The 5,959-nt window shown below is 43.2% G+C and overlaps 1 long non-coding RNA gene across 1 annotated transcript; it reads right to left on the bottom strand.

Moving 5' to 3' along the window:
- Positions 1-2,015: 2,015 nt before the first annotated feature.
- On the bottom strand, positions 2,016-5,424 carry LOC144268597 (uncharacterized). The gene is made up of 3 exons (XR_013346801.1): positions 5,342-5,424; positions 3,556-3,656; positions 2,016-2,122 (listed from the first exon to the last, which is right to left on the bottom strand). It is a non-coding gene; the product is annotated as an uncharacterized LOC144268597 (long non-coding RNA).
- Between the last annotated feature and the right edge of the window lie 535 nt (positions 5,425-5,959).

Here is a 5,959-nt window from a genome sequence, read left to right as displayed (position 1 = left end):
TAATTAGATGCAGCTTGTTTGCTGGATCACAGGCAATCACTGCAAACCATTTTTCAAAGCCAGCCACACCTGTTGACTTTTTACACTTCTACCTTGGAAAAAAACAAACAAACAGGTTCTTTGGCATCATTCCCTTTAACAATCGAAAATCCAGACTGAAGTGACCTTGTCTGTCTAGTTCATGTTCATAGGACTGGATGCATTAAATTCTCCTAGACTGCTGTCATGTTTCTCCTTTTGGTAAATAAATCAAATGTGAGACTATTAAATTTAATACAAACGGATACTATTAGCCTCGTTTGCTCCAGGCTCAGCATTCTCATTTAAATGTGGCAAGATCTGTAAAATAAAGTCAGTCGGGGACTGACTTAAACAAGTCTGACATTTCCTTGAATTCAACACTTCGAGTTCAGAAGCTTTTCTGTAAGAAATGGCCCTAAAATATAATTACCAGAGCATGATCTTTGCTTTTCTGTTTTGTGTGTGCGGATAATAAGAGCTGCAAATCAGACGCTGCTTGACAATTCTGAATAGTCACTTAGTACTAGGCTTAGTACTAGGCTTTGGTACCAACTTAGTGTTAGATTGTGACTAGAACTTCTCGACATTTTTTTGGCGAATCAGAAATTCAGCAAAGAAAATGCATTTTTCAAGACCCTGAAACAAGCTGCAAATTTAAGTTGAATTTTGTGAATAGTTTTGACTGAAAAAAAATGGCAGAAAAAAAAGTCACATCTCTTAAACCCAGGTGAGCCCGGCATTGTGTCCAATGATTTTTCCCACAACTGGGATGGGAAATGTGAAGAAAAATGTAGAAATTGGTTAGAAGAAAACTCTATTTCTACTGCTAATCTAAGAAACTAAAACTGAAGGGAAATTAAAAAAAAAACTTTTTGTAAAAAATAACTGGCTAAGTAGAGTCTAATCAAACTGTCTCCGCTAAAACTACGACGTAAACTATTTTCTTTTCGAGAGCTGTTCGAAGAGGCAGCACGGCCACTGAGCTGTGGCTGCAGCCGAGGACGTAGAGAAGGAATGGAGGGGTCAGGTCGCGCGCACTACAAGAAGCGCCAACGACACCGCGAGACAGCTGCTGCGCACGCCCCGACCAAGTACTGCTACCTAAAATCTCCGATCTCCGGCACAGGGACGCACCGACACCTAACATGGAGCACTCACAGGGACACTACTCGAAGAAGAAACCACACTTAATATCAGTCCAAAATTACCTGAATTTGATTTTCAGTTCAGCCACCAAACCAATGTTATCAATTATTTTCTCAACTCTAATTGTGACTAGACCCACACAGTCACGTGGAAGAGTAAGGATATCCACCACTACTGTTTAGTGGTTCGAGTTAAGGCTACCCAGGTCTTAGCTTTCAGTGCTCTGGGGAGCTGTCTGATTGCACGGGGGAGGAGGGAGTTAGGTGCACCCTGAAAAGGACTGTAGTACATTTCTCCTCCTCCACTGGCATGGACAGGGAGCCCTGGAAAGAATTCCTTCTCTGCAGAACGCTGCTTCCCAGGGAGCTTCTGGTGGCAGTGCAGCTATGCATCAGTACTGAGCATAAAACGTGCAATCTGGCCCTTCTCGAGAAGGCTGTTCATACTGAGTCACCAACTCCATGTCCTCGACTTTTGGTTTTGTTGCTGTAAAGAGATTTCCCATTTTCAGAACTGACCCAGGATGACTCCGCTTAGCTTTTAAGGGCTGTGCAGTTCACAGCACTAGCTGTCTATGGCCGCAGGCACGTTTTATACACGGTAGCTAAACTCATCAATTTCACTTTTGACCCAATTCTGTCACCCTTACTCACAGTGCCAAGTACCCACTCTGTGAGCAGATCAACCTTTGTAAATGGCAGAATCAGGCCCTATATATTTGCCATACACAGATGTGAACCTACAGTATATATGGTATAGTCGGTTCAGCCAGAGCTTTTTGTCCTGGAAGAGTAAGATGAACACCTCCCAAATGGTTATCCCACCGAATTCTCTCTTACCTTCCCTTCTTTCACAAACCCAGAAAGCCAGAGAAGAACAGTTAATTTGGTTCAAGCTCCCATTCGCATTCAGCTGATCACAACTGTCTGGAGCAGTACTCTTGGTGGGGCTTAGCCTGAACAATCAAAAGCACACAGTACTGGATGTTAAACATCACATCAGATGAAAGAGAGCCAGGGTTTTGGCTCTAAGAAAAATAAATGATTTCAGAAACACTGTAGTTATACTAAACCTCATGAAAAGACTCATAACAAATCCATGCAAGACAAATTTTCAGTCTGTCATTTGAGCACTCAAAGCATCAAGTAGGGCCCAAATGTCTGTTTTAGGCACTCATACAGGATTTAGGGTCCTGCCTTAGCAATGTGTATCCTCTATAGGCCTTTTTAGCCTTCCATTTCTTTCTCCTGAGTGATACTCACACAATGTTTTTTCTTATTATTTCAGTTTCCAAGATATCTTACTTACTTCCCAATGACTCCAAGTACATTTCCCCCAGGATGTTCCTATACCCCTTATTCTTTTCACTCCGTCATACTAGACCCACTTTTGCAGCTCCCTCTAGCTTAGCCCTTAGCCTCCAAACCACTCTCTAGATACCCAACTCCATATACATTTTGGGATCCAGAAAGCAGAGCCTTAACCAAGACACAAAGCCAATATGAAAGCTGTGATGGCTATGGACTCCTCATACAAATAAGCAGGCCCAAGATCAAGGCAAATAAGCAGGCCCAAGATCAAGGCAAATAAGCAGGCCCAAGATCAAGGCTAGAGGCAGTTCCCATGTTGTGAAGCTGATTTCCAGTGGAGGTGGCTATCAGTGGTAGACAATGATCCATGTCACAAAAATACATCCTTGCAACCAGCCATTCCTGGTAGCCTCAGTGGAGAGAAAGAAGAGACACTGTGGGCCAAGTTGTCTGGAGCTGTCCTGCCCCAGAGGGAGCTCCCCATATTTCAGGTGGAGAGATAGAGCAGCATGCTCCAGGAGGCGGTGCAGGAAGGAGAAAGGGGGCAAGAATATGGTCCCCAATGAAGCCATGGTCCCTAAGCACAGGGATGGCAATTGTAATTGGCCCCCGTGTGGAAGGAAGGCTCCTGGCCCTGAATTATCATGGAAACTACATTATCTCTTACATCTAAAGGTGGTCTCTCCATGGTCCCTGCTGCTGCCGCTGCTGGGCCTATTCTGTGGATGAAGGGAGGAACTGTGCTCATAAGGGACATGTGCAGAAAACCACTTCACAAAGAAGCCAGTAGAAATTTCTGGACAGAGGCCGATTTCCAAAGGCACAAATGGCTTTTAGGCAGCCAACTCCCACTGAAAGTCATTGGTGGTCAGGAGCCTAAATGGCATATGTGTCTTTGCAAACCTCCCTGCAATCCCCAGCTGGTGTAAACTGGCACAGTTTCATTTAAGTCAATGGAGTTACGACAATTTACATCAGCTGAGGATCTGACCCTTGGGGTGAAAAGTGTTTTAAAAACCCCATTAGATGCGTAGTCTGTTTAAACCCCATTTTTATGAAATCAGCAAGGTCGCCTTACGTAACATGTTGATTCTTCCTGCTTGATTTCTCTGCATCGCTTTGTGAGGCACCCAACGAGAAAATCCAAACAGGTTTCTGTAACACAGAGGTTACCCAGGCCTGCAAGTTAGAAGCACACTTATGTTAGAGAACTAAGGTATATAAAGAAGGACATGCCCATTAACAGGTAAATGGCAGAGGTTTATTTGATGGATCCTAGGGCAGGATTTCCAGTCGTAAACATTTGTCCTGGTACTAGTATTGGTATCCAATTATGCAAACCATCCGAACAGCTTCTGACTTTTGAGAGGGGTTCAAAATCAAAAGTCAAATCGAGATCTGAATTTGGCAAACAGCTCTTATCTGTGCAATACACAGAACACTCCTGTAGCGAAAGACTTTGCAGAAAAGATGTGGGTACCACAAAGAGATGATAAGACAGCAATGACATCACCACTTTAGTACAATTTACGACAGCAGCTGGTTAAAAGATTTTTTTAGGCAAACTGAGAAGGGTGTGCACAAGTCATTCACTAATCTTTTTGTACGGAGGCCGTTTCACACCACGCTTGGTTTATGATGTGCTTTTTGCATGTGCTGCACAATAATGTGTTTTATAGCTGAGAAGCATGACCCTGGCAATTAGACCAAGGATGTAGAATGTTGGGAACGGACAATTCAGGAGTTTGCTGTCTGAAACACAAAGAGCCTGGATAAAAGAGTTACGAGAGTCCAAGGGTGGGAGAGTGAGTGATACTTGTGAGGAGATTTTACTCTTACAACATACAACAGAAACGTTTTCTAGGTGTATTCCAGTACTGTGCTGCAGCAGCACCATAAAAAGAGCCACTGTCAGCATAGTCCAGCACCCTCTTTTATACAGCGATTAGCTGATGTGCTCATGCTGTGACGGTCAGAGACAGGGGAGTGCAGGACACTGGGATGGTAAGAGTCAGATTTTTTATTAGCTTGCCCCATAAGGCTATGTAACTGGGCTGGATATACACACCTGACCCGACGCTTGAACTTGTAGCATTGGGTCTCAAACAGAGCGTGTGTATTGACTGGTTTCTGTATGTTACACTGTTGTAAGTCAGGAGTAACTGTAATGATGTGCATGGTGTAAAACTATTTAAGTGAGACCTGGCTCAGTGTCTTTTCACCAGTAGTCGCAGTGTTAAAAAGCCATTTGCTGCTGTATGGCCCCACCATAACAGACTGGTATGTGCAGTCAGGCCAAACTCTAAAGCCCAGTCACTACTTATATTCCAGCCAGGCACCGGGCAGCACACAAGGTGTAACAGGGAGGAATCATCCTTTCAGGCATGCTAAGTGTTGTCGCTGTGTTTTGTAGAACTGTTTTGGAGTTAAAACGGAGAAACCTCACTTTTCACAGATATGTTCAAAAGAACATCAATGTTTGGATCGCCCTTAGCGAAGTTGGAATTTGTCTTATGTTTCAATGCACAAAGCCCTTTTCTGACAAACAGTAATATTTCGCTCCAGCAGAGAACCTGACACGAAACTGTGACAATATTTTCACAAGTTCACACACCCCGATCATCAATAAAGACTGATTCACTGAAGCTCGACTTGCAGAATACAGCTCAGTTGGCAGCTCTCGCTCTAATGGAGCTAGAGTAAATTACATCTGCTGTGCTAACAGCTATGGAAGCCTGGCTATCCCTGTAAACCAGGCATCGATAACTTTGAAGACAGATAGGGAGCAGCTCTCTGAAGGTGCAAGGTGACATTTGTCCATCAATAACCACCTTTTCAACAATGCATAAACTGAAAAACTTTACCTTTTCTTCTGCGCTATCCAGCAATAGTAGGTCAGTGCCATTATAGGCAGTGCAGTAATTCTTAGCTTCCAGCCAGGTCAAACTATTAGTCTCTTCCATATAATAACAGCTGCCATTCCAGTACCACCATCCAGGATCCTCTGGGCATTTCATATTGATCACTCCTGAGGAACAAACAGAGATATTTTAAACAACCGGAACACTCATAAAATCTCACTTTTGGAAACAGTAGCCCAGAGCTTTGTTAAAGAAGTGCCATTATTCAACACAGTGAAACCTGGCTTTAGTGACCATTACTGAATCTAATGAAATTAACTGCTTCTTCGTATAAAAGCTTAAATGTTCTCACTACATGCCTATTCCCAAACTCACAAAGTTTAATGCAAGTCTTTCCATTGGCTTCAAATGGGCTTTGGTTTAGGCAGTGTATTTGGGAATGCTGTGGGGTGATCTCTCAAGACTGGAAGTTGCCTATAATGTGACTATCCCTTTGACAAATATCAATTCACTGAAACCAGTACAGCTTTCAGTGAACCAATATTTTCACATTACAGTAAAAGCTTTGTTGGGACAATGGGAGGTGCTGGTTAGTCAAAAATTCCGGTTAGCTAAGAGTTA

Source organism: Eretmochelys imbricata, chromosome 8, assembly GCF_965152235.1.
Source record: "Eretmochelys imbricata isolate rEreImb1 chromosome 8, rEreImb1.hap1, whole genome shotgun sequence".
In the NCBI taxonomy this organism is placed as follows: domain Eukaryota; kingdom Metazoa; phylum Chordata; order Testudines; family Cheloniidae; genus Eretmochelys; species Eretmochelys imbricata.
This window is presented reverse-complemented; position numbering and strand designations above follow the sequence as displayed.